Source organism: Dipodomys ordii, unplaced genomic scaffold (assembly GCF_000151885.1).
Source record: "Dipodomys ordii isolate 6190 unplaced genomic scaffold, Dord_2.0 Scaffold196, whole genome shotgun sequence".
In the NCBI taxonomy this organism is placed as follows: Eukaryota; Metazoa; Chordata; class Mammalia; order Rodentia; family Heteromyidae; genus Dipodomys; species Dipodomys ordii.
The window spans coordinates 321,181-340,067 of NW_012267412.1; the positions used below are offsets into that span (position 1 = coordinate 321,181).

General features: G+C 39.1%; 1 protein-coding gene across 1 annotated transcript in view; it reads left to right on the forward strand.

Moving 5' to 3' along the window:
• The first annotated feature begins 684 nt into the window (after positions 1 to 684).
• Positions 685 to 18,887, forward strand: part of Map3k13 (mitogen-activated protein kinase kinase kinase 13) — a 134,339-nt gene continuing 116,136 nt past the window's right edge. Inside the window, exon 1 of the mRNA XM_013034761.1 lies at positions 685 to 737. The gene's annotated coding sequence lies outside the window, so the exon portion shown is untranslated. The remainder of the gene's footprint in view (positions 738 to 18,887) is intronic.

Genomic DNA, 18,887 nt, shown 5'->3' on the forward strand with positions numbered 1-18,887 from the left:
TGTAACCCCTCTGTACTTTTTACAGTGTACAAATAAAAAAAGTATTAGGGCAATAAATGCATAGTAAAGGGTTTCTACTTCAAGGGTTTATGGCACAAGCTGCATAAATACAGAAGCTCAAAGGGAAAGAGTATAGAGAAAGTAGATAAGCCCATGAAGCAGCTTGCCAAGAACAGAATTCGGGACCCAAGTGCTCTCTTTAGATCAGCAGATATTCTGCATGTCAGGTATTGGGCATTATTCCTCTCCCTGATAAAAGAGGTGGGAACGGAGATAATGGACTATGGCAGAAAAGCAGCCTTCTGGCCTCTTGCTGCCATGATGGCGCTTGTATAGATTCTAGACAGGACAGAAAACTTCTATTAAAGGGGGGAAAAAAGATACTTGAGGCTCAGAGGACTGTCCTTCCCCCACCATATAACATGTGGGAAAGAAATGCTCTGTCAAAGCCCAGCCAGCAGAGATTATGAGAATTTCTAGGGTTTTCCTCTATAATCTCCCTTACATTTGTCTCTTTAAACATACTTCACTTGACCTTTGAGAAGTTGCTGATAAGTGGTGTGGAGTTATATGAACAAACCCTCCCACCTGGCTGTTGGGTGGTAGCTCCCAAGGCTGCTGGATATGTGTTTCCGCCAACTGATACAGAAACAGCCAGGAAGGGGACAAAGTTTAGTCTGTGAGGAAATAGTTGGCTGCTGGCAGTTTCATGCACTCTGACCAGACTTCAGCTTGGTGTAAGTAGCTTTTTGTTTTTAAACCTTTATAACGTGCTAATATCAAAAGAATTATAAGAATAATTTACTAAGATTAAATCAAGTTCCTGCTTGGCTCTAAATTAGTGTATTAGATTTACATAAGAGAAAATTTCAACAGTTCACATAGTTTTATTTTTAAAAATGAAAAGCCATAACAACTTTTATCAGATATTCTACTAAAACAGATCCTGCTTACATAACATCTTATGTTGAGTGAAGGATTTTTACAACTAAATAAAAGTGAATGAATTTATATTTGGTGCTCCGAAATTCAGTATTTCCAAATAATGCGTAGATTTTTGTCCCTTTCTCTTTATAGTTTGCTATTCCTTGAGGTGAATTTGATAGCAAATAATTACTCTGGAACGATTATACTAGAGGTTTTTCTGTTAAAAAATGAAATGCATGAGAATAAAGTAGACTCTAAAATGTAACAAAATGTTGGGATCCTAGATTTAAGAGCCACAGAATAGAGGGTAAAAACTGGAAGACAGCAAAGGAAGGGGTGATATTGTCTAAAAAGAAATGTACTCATTACCCGACTTATAAAACAGTAACTCTACTGTACAACACCTTTATAATAACAATAAAAATATTTAATAATGAGCCACAAATATATATTTTCAAAGAGGAAAAACTTTGTCAAATGGGTGGGAGTGACAAGCAGCCAAAGAAATTTCATGCAACTTTGAAATCTGTTTTTTTTTAATTTACATTTTGACATCTGTGCTTATTTGCCCCACAGAAATCCCAGCACTCTATGTAAAATAACTTTCATATATAATAGTAGAGTTGTGACACTTTAGCTGTTCTTATTTTAAGTTGAGATTAGTGTTCCAGGAACTAAACAGAATGTTACACACATATTGACTTTATTGAATGTCGCTACAAGAATATTAAGGCTGTTTTAGGGTTGCAAAATTTCGTATTTCCTCTTTCCCTCTCACAATATATTTAAAAACCTGGTCCATGTCAGTTTTATGACTTTGAATATGGAAATATAGTTTAATGTTGTTAATATATAAAAGCTGTAAAGACTGGCTGTTAGCCATAAACCTTTGAAATCTCTGGAGAGTGCTGAGGAGAGAGGTTGTTCCTGTAGAATATTTTTCATTCCCTGTCTTCCTGTTAAGACCTCAGGGACATTCTGACTATTTCTCCAGCCTGCTTGTTACTTCTGCCTGTGGAGGGAGCCCAGACAGTGGTACTGGTCCCCAGTGCTTCTTGCTGGAATGTACAGGACACCTTGTTCTAGCAGGCTGAAGTGAAAACCTTGACTCACCCTTTAGGCTGCTGAGTCTCAGTGACTGCAACTTCCCAAGCTGATTACTTTCCCCAAATCAATAGCCTCTTCTGGAAAAGGATATTTATTTAGTTGTTGGTTCATGAGGCAAGACTAGGGAGGGGTAAAGGTTCCTTGGAAAATAAGCCTGAGTGGCAGGTGACATGGTTACCAGGAAAGCTGTGCTGTTCTGTCTGGATTAGAAGTATGTCAGTCTTTCAACCACCCAAAAGGCAGCACATCAAGCTTTTCTTCCCTTAAGGCCTTTGCTGCCTTGAAAGCATGCCTCCCTCTTCTCCAATCATTGAGATATTTATTAGAATACCTCCTCCCTGGGGAGGCCTTCCCAGACAATCCCTCCCAATTTTCTTTTACCACATCACTTTTTCCTTTACCTGGATTTCCTTAGAAAAAGAAAAGCTCCTGGTATTATATAGTCTATTTTATAGATATAAAAAGTATGTATATATATATATATAACACTGAGGTGTACATATATGACTGTGTGCATACATGTGTGTGAATATATGTGTATTTGGCCTTTTTTTCTAGACTGTAAATTCTGGCAGGGCACATACTTTATCTTGTTCAGTACTGTGTTGCCAGTGCCCCTAATATGCTTGCTTGACTTACAGTAGACACTTGGCAAGTACTTTTACAACTAGATCAATGGTGTCATTAAAACTTATTCATACCACTACTAAATAACCCTATGCTGCTGATCACATGTATGGTGTATATGTGTACACCATTATATGTTATAGACTGTGATAGACAATTTGCTCCAGGAAAGTTAGAATGAACTTGTGACTTTAAATGAGCATCATTATTCCACAATACTGTGAAATTTGGGAAATTATGTAATCACTTAATCACAATTAAAAAAAAAAAGAACCTCGGGGAAGGTGGGAGGGAAGGGATAGTAGGGGGAAAACAATGGAGGGGGTAACAATGCTCAGTAGGAAGGGAACCATCACCTTGCTCATGTAACTGTAACCCTCTGTATAGTATCTTTACAATAAAAAATTAAAAAAAAACTTATTCATAAGCATAACACTTTTTAAATAAATAATATACATATTAATATGATTTCCAGACAAAGTATATTGTCTTGTTTGCCAAGTCTGCCCCATTCTTTTCCCAATCTGCTCTCCAGACCACTGTTAGAATTTTCCAACGTTCCCTCCAGAATTTCATATTGTATATACATGGAAACATCAAAGTATAACTCAACTCATTTCTTTTTATACACTATATTACATACTGGTCTTTGTTTTTTCACTTGTAAGATATTTTGAATTATCTTTTCCTGTCTGTGCATAGCAAGTATCCTTATATTTGAATAGCTGCTCCTAATAAGTGATATCAATTACTAGTACATAAATACTAATCTGTTGTATTTATGGGCCATAATTTATATAACTAGTCATAGAGCTGGGGAATATGTGGTTGTTTAATGGGCCTTTCTATTGTAAACAATGCTGATATTCATACTTTGTGCATATATATATATATATATATATATATATACACACACACACACACACACAAACACCTTTATAATTAAATTCTCCAATGTAGAATTGCTGGGTTTGGCTCAAGCAGTAGAGCACTAGCTTTGAGCAAAAAAGCTCAGGGGTAGCACCTAGGCCCTAAGTTTAAGCCCCAAGACCAACACTAGAAAAAAATTGTTTTAGTACAATTTTTGTTTTGGTAATTTATAATAAAATGTATTAAAGGTCTTAAAGTTGTTTTTAATTGGATTTAGAAACAACATAAGACTGAGTATAGCCACGCATGCCTATTATCTTATTATACTTTGGAGATGGAGATTGGGAAGATTAAGGCTGAAGGTCAGCCTGGGCAAAAAGTGAGTGAGCTTCCCATCTCAATCAATAAGCTAAGTGTGGTAGTTGGTGCCAGTATGTCCCTATGATCCTAGTGATATAGGAGGCCATAATTAAGAGGACTGTGCTCTGTGTCTTTCCCTGGGCAAACACTTAAGACTCTACCTGAAAAAAATAAGTAAAAGCAAAAAGGTATGAAAGTGTGACTTGAGTTATACTCATTAAAAAACAAATCATCAAGGGATAGGACTGTAGCTTATTGGTAGAATGTTTATCTAGCTTATATAGGGTCCTGTTTTCAGTCCCCAATATTGCAAAAACAAAGAGAAAAACAAGCAAACAAACAAAAAGGCCACCTCATTTCCCGTGTTCCCTAATAGTCCCCTCACAGCTACTATTAATTTAGTACTTGTTTGCTGAAACCCTCTGACTCTTGTTCTTGTGTGCTGTGTTAGTCATCTTTTTTTTATTTTTATTTATTTATTTATTTATTTTTTGGGTCCCGTCATGGGGCCTGAACTCTGGGCCTGGGCGCTGTCCCTGAGCTCTTCAGCTCAAGGCTAGCACTCTACCACTTGAGCCACAGTGCCACTCCCGGCTTTTTTCTTTTTGCTTATGTGGTGCTGAGGAATCAAACCCAGGGCTTCATGAATGCAAGGCAAGCGCTCTACCACTGAGCCACCTTCCCAGCCTGTTAGTCATCTTTTTGATACTATAACACCTTTCTAATCAACCTATAAAATGAAAAGGTTTATTTTGACTGGCACTGTTTTAATCAATGATCGGGTACCCAGTTTGGCCTTTGGTGTTGGAGCCTGGGCAACAAACATAGCCGAAGTGTATGATATGAAAAACCCATTTATTTCATGGCCGGGATGCAAAAGTAGTTGGAGACCAGAGACCCAGTCTCTTTGTGTGACCAGAAGGCCTCCCACCCAGCCCTACCTCTTAAAGCTTCCATCACTTCCCAATGCTAAGCTGGGAATTAAGTCTTTAAACCATGAGCCTTTGCCGAGTATTTAAAGCAACAACAGCTAACTTAGAAATAACATTGAGTTTTTATGAAGGTAATGTGTAAATGAGGTAATAATGTATATTAGATACTTAATGTAGGGGCAGTATGATAAGGCCAAAAACAAATAAAAGTCTTGATTTTCAGAAAAAAGTAAAACTGCCATTATTCTTATATGACATGATTGAGTGTATTTAAAACATCTTGTAAAGTCTATTTTTGATAATCTACTTGAGCTACTTGAATTTAGCAAAAGGCTATTTTCAGTATAAACTATAGGAATAATTAGAACAGCTAAAACAATTAGAAAATATGTGAAACTATCACCAGCAAAAATACCAAATACAGCCAAGGGGCTGGTAACTTATGCCTGTAATCCTAGCTACTCAGTAAGGCTGAGGTCTAAGGCTCACTGTTCAAAGCCAGCTGGGGTGGGAAAGTTGTGAGACTCTTATCTGCAAAAACTACCAGAAAACAAGAAGTGGAGCTGTGGCTCAAAGTGGTACAGTACTAGCCTTGAGCAAAAGAGCTTGGGTACAGCACCCAGGCCTGTTCATGCCTGTAATCCTAGCTACTCAGGAGACTAAGGTCCAGAGGATCATGGCTTAAAGACACCTCAGGCAGAAAAGTATATGAGACTCCATCTTGAAAATAACTAGCAAAAAGCAGGGCTGGAGGCATGGCTCAAGTGGTAGAGTACCAGGTAAGAAAATAAGTTGAATACCTGTTAGGCCTACAATTCAAGCTTGAGGACCAGCAGCAACAAACAAAAAATTGAACAAAAATTTAATCAAGTACATCTGTGAAAAAAGCACAAAACCTCTATTGTCATGAAAAAAATATTGAGAAAAAATTAAGAAGCCAAAAAGTGCAAAATACATAAAAAGTGCCATATATCTATATACGAGCTATAGATGTCTATGTAATTTATGCATGTATGTGCACATACATACAATTGTTAGGATGACCATTCTCCCTAATTCAATCTATAGATCTAGTGTGGTCCCCATCAAAATTCTAGTAGGAATTGTTGAAGAAATTGATTTTAAATTTTTATGTGGAAATGTACAGGATATAGATTAGCAAAAATGATCTTGAAAAGGAACAAGAAGGTAGGTGAGACTTATAATACATGATTTTAAGACTTAACTATTTAAAGCTATAATAATCAATGTGGTATTGTCTGAGGATAGACAAGTTAGTGGCACAAAATTGTGTAGCCAGAAATAAACCTAACATATATAAGGTCAATTGAATTTTGATGAAGGTGGGAAGACAAGCCAATGAAAAAAGGATAATCTTCAGTATGTGATGAAACTACATTTTCCTGCAGACAAGAAACAGGAGCCTTCACTCCTCTCAGTCCACATACAAAAATACATAGGAGTCATATAACTCAGAACCAAAAAGCTAGGGAAAGAAAAAAATTGCGAAAAATACTTTTCTAAACTTACTTATGCAGAGATTTCTTAATAAAGATTTACTTAGCAAAATTAAATGAGCTTATACATTTTAAGACTTCTCAGGACTTTTAGTTTGTTAATGTTTCTAATAAAAGGATGATAAAACATTTCCCCAGCTCTTTGGCCACAGAATCCTCTTGGAATGAATAGAATATACAGAATCCTCTTGGAATAAATAGAATATACAGAATCCTCTTGGAATAAATAGAATATACAGCTTTAGTTCTCTCCTCAAAGCATACTGTGTGTGTGTGTGTGTGTACCGGTACTGAAATTTGAACTCAGGACTTTGTACTCCCACTTGGCTTTTTCTGTTTAGGACTTGCACTCTATCACATGAACCACAGCTCTACTTCTGCCTTTTTCGGGATTAATTGGAGATAAAAGTCTCATATGCTATTTACCTTGGCTGGCTTTGAACCTCAATCCTCAGATCTCAGTCTCCTGAGTAGCTAGAATTATAGGTGTGAACCACTGCACTCAGCTAAAATATAGTACTTTTGAAAACTATATTGTTCATGATCAGTTTCTCTCTTTTTGGTGCAAATGAATGTAATTGGAATTATTTCCTTCTAACAAGTAAAGAAAACTCCTTAACTGTAATTCCTGTTACATCACCTTTATAATAACAAAAAATACATACATACATACATATATACATTTCCCCAGTCCTTGGGCTTGAACTCAGGGCTTGGGCACTGCCAATAGCTTCTTTTGCTCAAGGCTAGCATTCTACCACTTGAGCCACAGCACCACTTCCAGCTTTTTCTTTTTATGTAGTACTGAGGTATTGAACCCAGGGCTTTATGCATTCTAGGCCAGCACTCTACCACCAAGCCACATTCCCAGCCCCAATCAATACGTTTTAAAAAAATAAAACTTTATCCAAAGGATTGTGATTACTCTCCATCTCATATTCACTGCCAGCCAGCCAACTATTACAGTTATTATCATTTGTAGGATTTTTGACTCTCTTGTCTCATTAGACTGATGTTCATCAGAATAAGAGGACTAAAAAGTGATTGATTAAAGGTGCAAAGCACTTTGCACTTTCCCTGCTGCTGGTTCCATGTATTTGATATGGCTAACCATGCCTTGCTTTCTCACTGCCTTTCACTCTCTAGGCTGTTTGCTTCTCTCACTCTGTAGTTCCTGTAATTCTCTTAGTTCCTAATTGCTTGAAGGCCTGTAGATTCATTCTTGGTTTCTGTGACATACCTGATATCTGACTCATTTCTCACTGACCTATTTAGTTTCCCCTACCTGCTGTTGCTATCCGTGAATAAAAGGTTTATGAATATGAGTTGTCACAAAAGAAGTAGGAGGGGACAGAACCAGGCACGGATGTAGATACTCAGGAGGCTGAAATCTGAGAATAGAGGTTTGAAGCTAACCCTTGCAGACAAATCCAAGAGATTTCTTTTTTTTTTAATTTTTAATTAATTTATTTTTTTAATCCTTTTTTTTTTTTTGCTTATGTGGTGCTGAGGAATCGAACCCAGGGCCTCAGGCATGCAAGGCAAGTGCTCTACCACTGAGCCACCTTCCCAGCCCCAAATCCAAGAGATTTTTATCTCTAATTAACTAACAAAAAGCCAGAACTGGAAGTATGGTTCAAATGGTAGAATGCCAGACATGAGCCAAAAAAGCCAAGTGAGAGTGTGGAGGCCCAGGAATTAAACCCCAGCACCAGCATAAAAAAAGGAGAGGTGAGACCAGACTGGCAAAAAGTTCAAGAGATTCCTTCTCATTCAATAAAAATCTGGATATCATAATACATGGCCTACTCATAAATGTGAGTTTTTTTTTAATTATTTGAAAAATAAAACAAAAATGACTAAAGTCGTAGCTAAGAAATAGAATACCTACCTAGCAAGCTTAAAGCCCTGAGTTCAAACTCCAGTACTATAAATAATAAATGGACAAATAAGTAAGAAATAAGTAAATGGAGGGGAATAGAAGAGAAAGCAGAAGGAAACCAGAGCCAAACTTACCTTGCCTACCCTTGGTCCAGAGCTCATGCTGTCCAGGAAAAGAGATCTTAGGAGGAAATTAAAATGATATGGAATGCTAGAGGGATTTAAAAAGGAAAAGAAGTTTAAGGATGTGTCCAGGGTATTTTTTTTTAGTTTTTAATATATTTTTATTGTAAAGATACTGTACAGAGGGGTTACAGTTACATGAGTAAGGTAATGAGTACATTACCTATGGAGGAAATGTTTTTCTCCTACCATTCCTTCCTTTCCCACCTCCTCAACTCCTCCCTCTCCCCTTCCACCACCAAGTTGTAAAGTTTGTTTTCAACAGCATTTTGTTATTTCCTTTCCCCTCCCTAAATTAGAAAAAATGTATATACAAGATGCAAGGCATTGGAATCAAATACAGTGAAAACAGGGGTTATACTGTGGGGGAAGAACATACAAAGGAAACAAGAAAATCACATAGTGTCCCGTGTATTTTTAAAGTTGAACTGCTGTAATAGTTTCTCCTAAACATGGAAGCTAATAGCCAAATACGGAAGTGTCATGCATCATCTAAACAGAGCTCACTAGAGTACATGAATTAAAGTTAAGAAGCATTAATAACACATATGCTACTAATCTGTCTCTGTCTCTGTCTCTGTCTCTCTGTCTCGTCTGTCTCTCTCTGTCTCTGTTTCTGTCTCTGTCTCTCTGCCAGTCCTGGAGATTGAACTCGGGGCCTGGGCACTGTCCCTGAGCTTCTTTTGCTCAAGGCTAGCACTTTACCACTTGAGCCACAGCACCATTTCCAGATTTTTCTGTTTATGTGGTACTTAGGAATCAAACCCAGGGTTTCCAGCATGCTAGGCAAGCACTCTACCACTAAGCCACATTCCCAGCCCACTAATCTCTCTTTTGATAGTAAAAATATATTCTCTTAAAGAAAAATTGTGCTTCCTCTTACTGTACAAATTATATGTGTACATGTGTGTGTTTACAGATGTATATGCACATGCATACACATAGAACACACTCTGTCCTAGGCACTTTCACATGCAGTGTCTAATTTAAACATTTACCTGTTTCCTAGCTTCTGCAGTCTGGAAAAATGGGTTCATAATAATTCACTCTGCTGCTGGGAAGGTGGCTCAGTGGTAGAGTGCTTGCCTTGCATGCATGAGGCCCTGGGTTTGATTCCTCAGCACCACATAAGCAGAAGCCAGAAGTGGTGCTGTGGCTCAAGTGGTAGAGTGTTAGCCTTGAGCTGAAGAGCTGAGGGACAGTGCCCAGGCACAGAGTTCAGGCCCCAGGACCCTCAAAAAAAAATTCACTCTGCCTTCATCACAGAAACCAAGTGATTGCAAACAAATAACTACTTTGATCACTATTCTACAATTTGAAGACCAAATCTTGCATGCTGTATTATAAGATGTGTATCAGTAATTTCCACAGTACAAAGATGTGACCAATTCTGATAAAATTTATTTCAGCCAGACGCCTGTGGCTCACACCTGAATCCTAGCTACTCAGGAGGCTGAGATCTGAGGATCACAGTTCAGAAAACTCCATGAGACTCTTATCTCCAATAAACCAGAAATGGCCCTGTGGCTCAAATGGTAGAGTGCTTTCCTTGAGTGGAAGGGCACAGGGATAGCACCCAGACCCTGAGTTCAAGCCCTATAACTGACGAAAAAAGTTTTCTTTGAAATTCATTTGCAATACACATAGATTAAAAGTGTTTTCACCAACATCATAGACCATTATGGAATACCTGAAAGGATCAGCCAATCTTTTGTCTATTTCTCAATATGTGCAATACAAAGTAAACAGGATGTGTTCACTGTACTGTCTAACATACCTTATCAAAGAAAAATGAACAGAAGAACACAGGCAAATAAACAGATAGCAACACAGATGACAAAAAGAATTATAACTTAAAAACCAGTTTTTGGTTTGAAAAATAAGATGACCTGTTAAAAAAAAGGAAGAATACGGAGGCTACTAGGGGTCACATGGGGAAAAGTTTGCTTAATTCTAAAATGTACTAACTTGGAGATGAACAGCCTCTCTGTCTCTGTTTCGGTCTCTGTTTCTATCTATCTCTCTCTCTCTCTCTCTCTGTGTCCTATCCTTTATGAGCTAAACCTTCAGAATGCAAGGTTCAAAAATGATTGGGCCCTATGTTTAGGCTGCCTTTTCATTGTCCTTGTAGTTTTAAGGATTTTGTGTGTGTGTGTGTGTGTGTGTGTGTGTGTGTGTGTGTGTGTGTGTGAGTACCAGGGCTTGAACTTAGTTCCTAGGGCTTGAACTTAGTTCCTCATGATCTCCCTCACCTTTTTTTTTGGGGGGGGGGTCCAGTCGTGGGGCCTGAACTCTGGGCCTGGGCGCTGTCCCTCAGCTCTTCAGCTCAAGGCTAGCGCTCTACCACTTGAGCCACAATGCCACTTCTGGCTTTTTCTGTTTATGTGGTGCTGAGGAATCGAACCCAGCGCCTCAGGCATGCAAGGCTCTACCACTGAGCCACCTTCCCAGCCCCTCCCTCAACTTTTTCACTCAATACCGGTGCTCTAACCCCTGGAGACATACCTCCATTCAAATATTTTATTTATTAATTGGAGATAGTCTCTCAAACTTTGCCCAGGCTGGCTTCAAACCTTGATCCCCAGATATCAGGCTTCTGAGTAACTAGAATTACAAGCATGAGCCACTTTCACTCAACAGCTTCCAGAATTTAATAATTTGGTGAGAGTTAAGGAAAACCCAATTGCTGCCAAATATCTAGAAATTTTTCTTCAACTTTCCTAAAATAACCAGATAATGACAAACTGGAGCACAAACTCATCAAGGGACGATCATAAAAAGTCACTTTTGGGGGGCTGGGCTAGTAGCCCGGCACATGTTTAGCATGTGTAAAGCTTTGGGCTCAATTTTCAGCATCAAACCACAAAAACAATCAAGAGTTGCTGGTTGAAAAGTGGGGGAAAAAAGGCAGCATAGTGATCTATTATCTGGAAGGTAAATACATTATAAGACATGGAAAGCAAGTGTAAGAAAAAGAAGACTTTGCCTGAACTTGAAAGATTCACCAAGAATCAAATGTTCAAACAATATACATAAGAAACACGGGGGCCAGCTATGGTGTTGTGTACCTGTAAACCTAGCTCTGAGGGAGGGGGAGGAACTCATCCCAGTCTGGTCCTCAGACCCCATCTGAAAAATAAGCTAAAACAAAGGGGTTGGGGCTCATGGCTTATGTGATAGAGTACCTTTCTGCCAAGCACAAGGCCCTGAAAGCAAACCCCAGTATTAAGGAAAAAAGTAGAAGCAAATAATTAGCAATTGAGAAATAGTCAACATCTGGATGCTGGTTCCTTGGATAAAGAAAAGGACCAGAAGACATTACGAAAGCCTATACTCAAAAGTTGCCTTATTCTATAGTACTCTATGCTTATGAAATGAACTCGTTCATTTTGAACTTTATTTTTTTTTAGCATTTCTTTTTTCTTTTTCTTTTCTTCATTAAAAATTTTTTTTATGGGGATGGAGTTTGAACTCAGGGTCTTTATTTTGTTTGGCAAGCTTCTCTCTTGCTGAGCTATGGCTCTATGCCCTTTGTGCAATATTTATTTTGAAACAGGATTCCGATTTTTGCCTGTGCTTGCACCTGGATCGTTATCTTCCTGTTTTAGGTTTCCTGAAGTAGCTGGGTTGAGGTACATGCCACAGCAGCATGCACCTGTTATCACAGCTTCTATAGAAAAGGATTCTCTTAAAAAAAACTTTTTTTTTTTATTCCACTTGGCCTGGAACAAGAACTCATCTCAGCCTGGTGAGTAGCTAGGATTACAGATGTAAGCCACCATGCCAGACTTTTCTTTTGGATTGATTTTTTTTTTTTTGGTCGGTCGTGGGGCCTGAACTCTGGGCCTGGGCTCTGTCACTCAGCTCTTCAGCTCAAGGCTTGCGCTCTACCACTTGGGCCACAGAGCCACTTCTGACTTTTTCTGTTTATGTGGTACTGAGGAATCGAACCCAGGGTCTCATGCATGCAAGGCAGGCATTCTGCCATTGAGCTACCTTCCCAGCCCTGGATTGATTTTTATACTTTCCATTTCTGTAGTCAAATTTCCCATTTATTCATGCTTCTCTTTTCTACTAGATCCTTTTTTGTGTGTTTGTGACTGGGACTTAAACTCAGGGTCCTTCCCACTCCCTGCTTTCTCTCTCTTTCTTAGCTTTTAATTTTCTCTCTCTCAATATTTCTTTCTCTCTCTCTCTCTCTCTCTCCCTCCATCTCACTTTGTTTTCTCTCTCAGCTTCCTCAACTTTCTGTCTCAGCACTTTTTCTCTCTGTCTGCTTTTTTACTCATAGCTGGCATTCCACTACTTGAGCTACACCTCCAGTCTGGCATTTTGCTGATTAATTGGAGATGGAGTCGCACAAACTTTTCTGTCCAGGTGAGCTTCAAACCTCAGTCTTCCAGGTCTCAGCCTCCTGAGTAGCTAGGATTATAGATTTGAGCCACTAATGCTCAGATAAAAACCACTACTTTAGAACAGGGGTTGGAAAACTATTTCTACAAAGGGGCTTGAACTCAGAGCCTTGTGCTGTTGCTCAGCTTTTTTGCTCACAACTGGTGCTTTACCACTTGAGCCACACCTCTACTTCTGGTATTTTGCTGGTTAATTGGAGATAAAGGTCCCTCAGAATTGTCTGCCCATTACTGGCTTTGAACTGCTGTCCGCAGGTCTGTCTCCTGAGTAGTTAGTATTACTGGCATGGGCCACCAGCACCTAGTAGGTTGCTTATTTTATAATAAAGATTTATTGGAATATATGATACCCATGTTTCTGTGTTGTATATGGATATTTTTACACTATAGCACTGAGTAGTTGAGATACAGATTATAGTGCATAAAAGCCTAAGGTATTTACTAGCTAGTCCTTAAAAAAATTCCTTAAGGGGGCTGGGAAGGTGGCTCAAGTGGTAGAGTGCTAGCCTTGAGCTGAAGAGCTGAGGGACAGTGCCCAGGCCCAGAGTTCAGGCCCCACATCGGGACCACCCCAAAAAAAATTCCTTAACTAGGTCATATACACACAACAGCAGCAGCAGCAGCAGCAACAGCAGCAGCAGTAGCAGTAACAGCAGCAACTAAAAACTACTGCAGCTTTTTGCTTGCTACTGATAGCTTGCTCTCAGGGAAGCCAGCTGCCCTGTCATAAGGACACTCAGATGGTCCTGTAGAAAGGCCCACGTGACAAGGAATCAGAGCCTCTTGCACACAGCTGTGTGAATACACATTGGAAATACTCCTGTAACCCCAGTCAGGTCTTCAGATGGCTGTATCCCTTGTCAGCAAACAGTGCAAATTTGTGAGTGACCTGAGGGCAAGGATTCTCAGATTCCTGACCCGCAGAGCCCTGTGAGATAATAAACATTTGATGCTTTCAGCTGGTAAATTTTGGGAAATTAGTTATGCTATAATGCAGTATTCAGTGCAAGTTTGTTGACTATTATGTACATTTAACCCATTTCATCCGCTTTGCTATTTTAGAAACATACTGAGAATTGAAATCTTCTATGTAAAGAATCTGAGCCAAGTGCAGTGGCTCACTCCTATAATCCTAGCTACTCTGGGTGTGATTACAGACCAGCTTGGGGAGAAAGTCAGCAAAACCCTATCTCAACAAACAAGCCTGATGTGGTGGTTCATGTCCTAGCTATTGTGGGAGGTGGAGGTAGGAGGATTGTGTCTGTGTGTCAAACCCAAGGAAAAAAGCAAGAGATCATGTCTGAAAAGATAATGAAAGCAAAAAGAGCTGGAAGTATGGCACAAGGGATAGCGCATTAGTGTGAGCCTCTTAATGCTCTTACCATGTCACACAACATATGTGTGACCATATGTTGCCTTTAAGTTTATAGTCTAGGCTCATTTGAGTCATCAAGCAGGATGTTTGCTGTGTTAGGTTACTATTATTTGTATAAAAAGGAGTAATATAAGGCTGCATGTGGTGGCAAATGCCTGTAATCCCAGCTATGCCCAAGGTGGAGGTAGGAGAATCGTGGTCCAAGGACAGTCTAGGCACCTAGACTCTACTGAAAAACAAAAGGACTAAAGTGTGATTCAAGTGGTAGATCATTTGAATAACAAGGCCCTGCATGCTATCCTCACAAAACCCAACAGAACAGGAATGGTATGATTGTAATTTTTATTAGATGTGTGTCAAGGCCTTTAGATACTATGTGTGTGTGTGTAGACACACACAGACATATGTGTGTATATATTATTATACTGTATATATTATAAACACATATATACATATCTGTATATACATATGTATATGTGTATACATATGTATACATATGTATGTGTATATATATATATATATATATACATGTATATATGTAACAACAAGTTATTTCTAGTTGGAATAGTGTCCAAGTTCTGTTTTATTGTTGTATAACAATATTGTCACAAACACATTGGCCTAATTCAACACATATTTATTACCCCCATCACTAGGGCCTGGCCTCATTGTGTCCTCTGCTTAAAGTTTCACATAAGTCCTGACCAAGGCATTGTCCAGGGCTAAGTTCTCACCCCGAAGGCTACTGGGGAAGTTATGGTTGTTAAGAGCACCCAGTGATAAGGGTTGTATTTGGAGGACTGAGAGATTCAGGTTTGTTTTTCCTGCCTGTTGATCCCCAGGTCTTAGGGGCCACCCCTACTTTCTTGCCATGTGAGGTTCCTCAACCCAGCCTATCCTTCCTCATAGCTAGCATGGGAGAGACTCCAGACAGGTGCCCCAGTTTTGTATAACACAGTCATGTAGTTAGTTATGTGCTTGTAATCATGTTCATCCCAGCATCTTGACTTATTGCTGAGAAGTCTTACTTACACTGAAGGAGTGAAGATCACACAGACATGAATGGGCGGAGCTCACGGTCATAGGGACCACCTTAAATATATTTCTGCCACAAAGACTTGGAAATCATGCAAATCCTCCTTGCAGGGCAAAATGAGTGCCTTACCAGCCTTGGTATCTGCACTTAAAAAGGCAATGTAATGCATTCCCTTTTTTCCCCTTCCTCTGTGCTGCAAATGGATGACTCCCAGCAGGGATACTTTTAATGAATAGAAATGAGATAATAAAAACCAAGAGGTTAAAAGATATATATCTCATCCCAAAAGATAGCTAGAACAGCTTGGCATGCTGTGAATAGATTGACAAGCAGAGACTTCCTGCATATGAGGAACCCAAGGTGCTGCTTTCAGAGCCCATTTCCCCCAGTTTTAAAAGCCCTATTATCTATTTCAGTAGTGGTGACAGATCCCAAGTTTCCTTCTTTAGTAAATCCTATTCGATGCCTCCCATTTGCAAGGCCCTTTGCTAACCACTATTCAACCTTACATGTTTGTTGTTTTTGGAAATAAAAGTCATTCCTGCCTAGCTGGCTTTGAAGCTAGATCTTCACATTTCAGCCTCCTGAGTAGTTAGGATTATAGGTATGAGCTACTGGTGCCTGGCCTCTTTTGACTGTGCCCAGTACACCTGGATCCTGTTTCTGCTACCGTGTTGATTACTTTGTTTCCTTTGTTGGGTCTTCATTGTTGATTAGAGGCTTTGATTCTTATCTGTTGCTTTCTCCACAGTTACTATCCAAGCTTCTGTTCCCACAATCCCAGCTTAACACTTCATTGCCTTTTTTTTTTTTGTGGTGTTGGTCCTGGGATTTGAACATAGATCCTCATGTTAGCTAGGCTTGCTTGATTAGTTGATGCTCTATCACTTGAGCCATTCCTCCAGCCTGGCTTTTTGCTGGTTATTTTGAGAAAGGAGTCTAGCAGATTTTTCTGCTTAGGTTGGCTCTAAACTGCAGTTCTCAGGTATCAGCCTTCTGAGCAGCAAGGATTACTGTTGTGAGGTACTGGCACCCAACTTTATTTACTACTTAAAAAATAGTTATATTTGAGGGCTGGGAAGTTGGCTCAGTGGTAGAGTGCTTGCCTTGCATGCCTGAGGCCTTGGGTTCAATTCCTCAGCACCACATAAGCAAAAAGAAAAAAGCTGGAAGTGGCGCTGTGGCTCAAGTGGTAGAGCACTAGCCTTGAGCTGAAGGGCTGAGGGACAGTGCTCAGGCCCAGAGTTCAGGCCCCACAACTGGACCAAAAAAAAAAATAGTTATATTTGAAGACTACTAATATTTATTACTAATTGTACTTCAGAAAATCATAGCAGTTGTTTATATATTGGCAATATGTGTCATTTTTGCTACACCCTTTTCAAAGCAGCATATTACCATGTAAGCACAATAATCCTAGCTCCTCTCCAAGGAGAAACTGGTATTTTACTTTGTTTTTATTTTTATTTCTTTGATGTTTAAGTTGAACGTTGGGACTGGGCACTGTCTTAGCTTTTTCAGTCATGGCTGGAGCTCAACCACTTGATCCACGGCTCCACTTCCAGCTTTTTGCTGGCTAGAGATAAGAGTCTCATGACTTTTCTGCCTGGGCTGGCTTTGAACCTTGGTCCTAAGGTCTTAACCTCCTGAATAGCTAGGATTGCAAGTATGAGCCAGACACTTGGCTCATTGTATTTTTTGTGTGTGCATTACTTATTCACAAACCTTTCCTCCTCTTACTTTCACCATGTTTTTTGGCTGTTTTTCTATCTTGATAATTCTTGAATTTTTTTTTTGTTGTTGTTGTTGTGGGGCTTGAACTTGGAGCTTGGGTTCTTTAGCTTACGGATAGCACTTGTACCACTTTGAGCCACAGTACTACTTCCCATTTTCTGGAGGTTACAGTCTCATGTACTTTCATGACGGGGCAATATAAGCAATACAGATATTTGTATATGTAGCTCAACAAAGTCAATGATACTGTGTATATTTCATTTTTCTGATAGCTTTGACATATGTTTTAATCAAGGTAAAGGAGGCAGAGTTATTTTGCATATAAGCTTGTTCATTTCCTTATACATTTTTTTCTTAATCATCATCCAGGATTCTAGAATAATCCATAGATTAATTAAAGGTAAAACAAGATATTTAACTCTGATTTATACAAATTATTCTTTCAAAATTTTTTCCAGCACATTTTTATGTTTGCAGGAACAGCAGCAGCAGCAGCACCTTCCATTCAGCTCAGAATAGAATGAGGCATTTGTAGCAGAAAATATAATAAAGGAACTTGCCCTAAATGTAAATTCAGCCTGAAAGCTGTGAATATTTTATAGCCCAATCAAGCGGTGAGCTGCAACAAATGCTATCCTGGGGAAATGCATTCCAATTCTCAAATGTTACAATGTTTAACAATTAGAGTATGTTTTATTGTTGTTTTTTCTTTTTCCTGGAATCTTATTTTACCTTCTGGCTCTTTTTATCTCTCTTTATAGTGAAAGCCACTTCAAGACACCAGCCTCTTTGCTGGAGGAGTGGCCTTTTGAAGATAACTACCTAATACAGAACCTTGAGTAGCATGAGTCTGAAAATACATGCTGAGAAAATGTGGCTTTTTTAGGCCACTGATTCCATTATGAATGGTTTTCAATGGGATTTCATTTTGCTAATTTTAAATTTAGAGCCAGTATGTCTCCTGGAGTGTTTAGTGTAAGTCTATAGCTTCAATCATTTCCCCCTAAGCTTAGAGAGGCTTTGTCTGAAGTCTATTTAGGACAGTAGCAAGCAACACTACCTACCACAGGGATATGCTGAGTTTGTATTCAAATTTTATTGCCAAGTGGGCTTTATGCCCCATAGACCAAGGACTGTAAGATAGGCCCAGTGGTTATGGATTTTTAAAAAAATTTTTCCCCTTCCCATCCCATCCTCCCCCCACTCCCCTGGTTATGGATTTTAAGGATGGAGAAAGAAGAATATTTGCTACTCTGGACAGCTAAAAGGTGCTGGTAATTTTGATGTCTGAGAGACAAGATTGTCCTGAACCAGGAATAATCAGAGACCATGAGAGAAACATGGAAACAAGTATTTCTACCCCTTATTAAGACTGCCTTGGAGTAAGAAAGAAAGATTGAGATGCAACAAAGTAAAGATGGTCTGGAGTAGTTTTTCCTACTGCAAAGATTCAGTGTTTTGAAATGAAAACATACTATCTTTAATTCTAAGGAGGCTATATTAATCACGATGCAAACTAAGCAGCAGTGACAGAACGTTTTGTGACTGAAGAAAGAAAAAAATGTTACTTTACTCCTCATTTATGACGCTAAGTAGGCTGGTGTTCTAGGAGAACTCGATAGTCATGTGCACTAAATGGTTCAAAGCCAAAGGTTGTTTCTGTTTAGTTGTTCTGCCATTGCCTGGGATATTGTCATCATCTATGTGTCAGAGGCAGACTCAGCACAGGAATGAAGATGGGGTAGTGAAGGGTCCAGGAAAAGCAGCTTTTTTCTTTTTTCTTTTTATTGTAAAGATACTATACAGAGGGTTACAGTTACATGAGTGAGGTAATGAGTACACTTCCTCTTGAAGATTGTTACCCCCTCCATTGTTTTCCCCCTACCATCCCCTCCCTCCCTCCCTTCCCTGAGGTTCTTTTTTTTT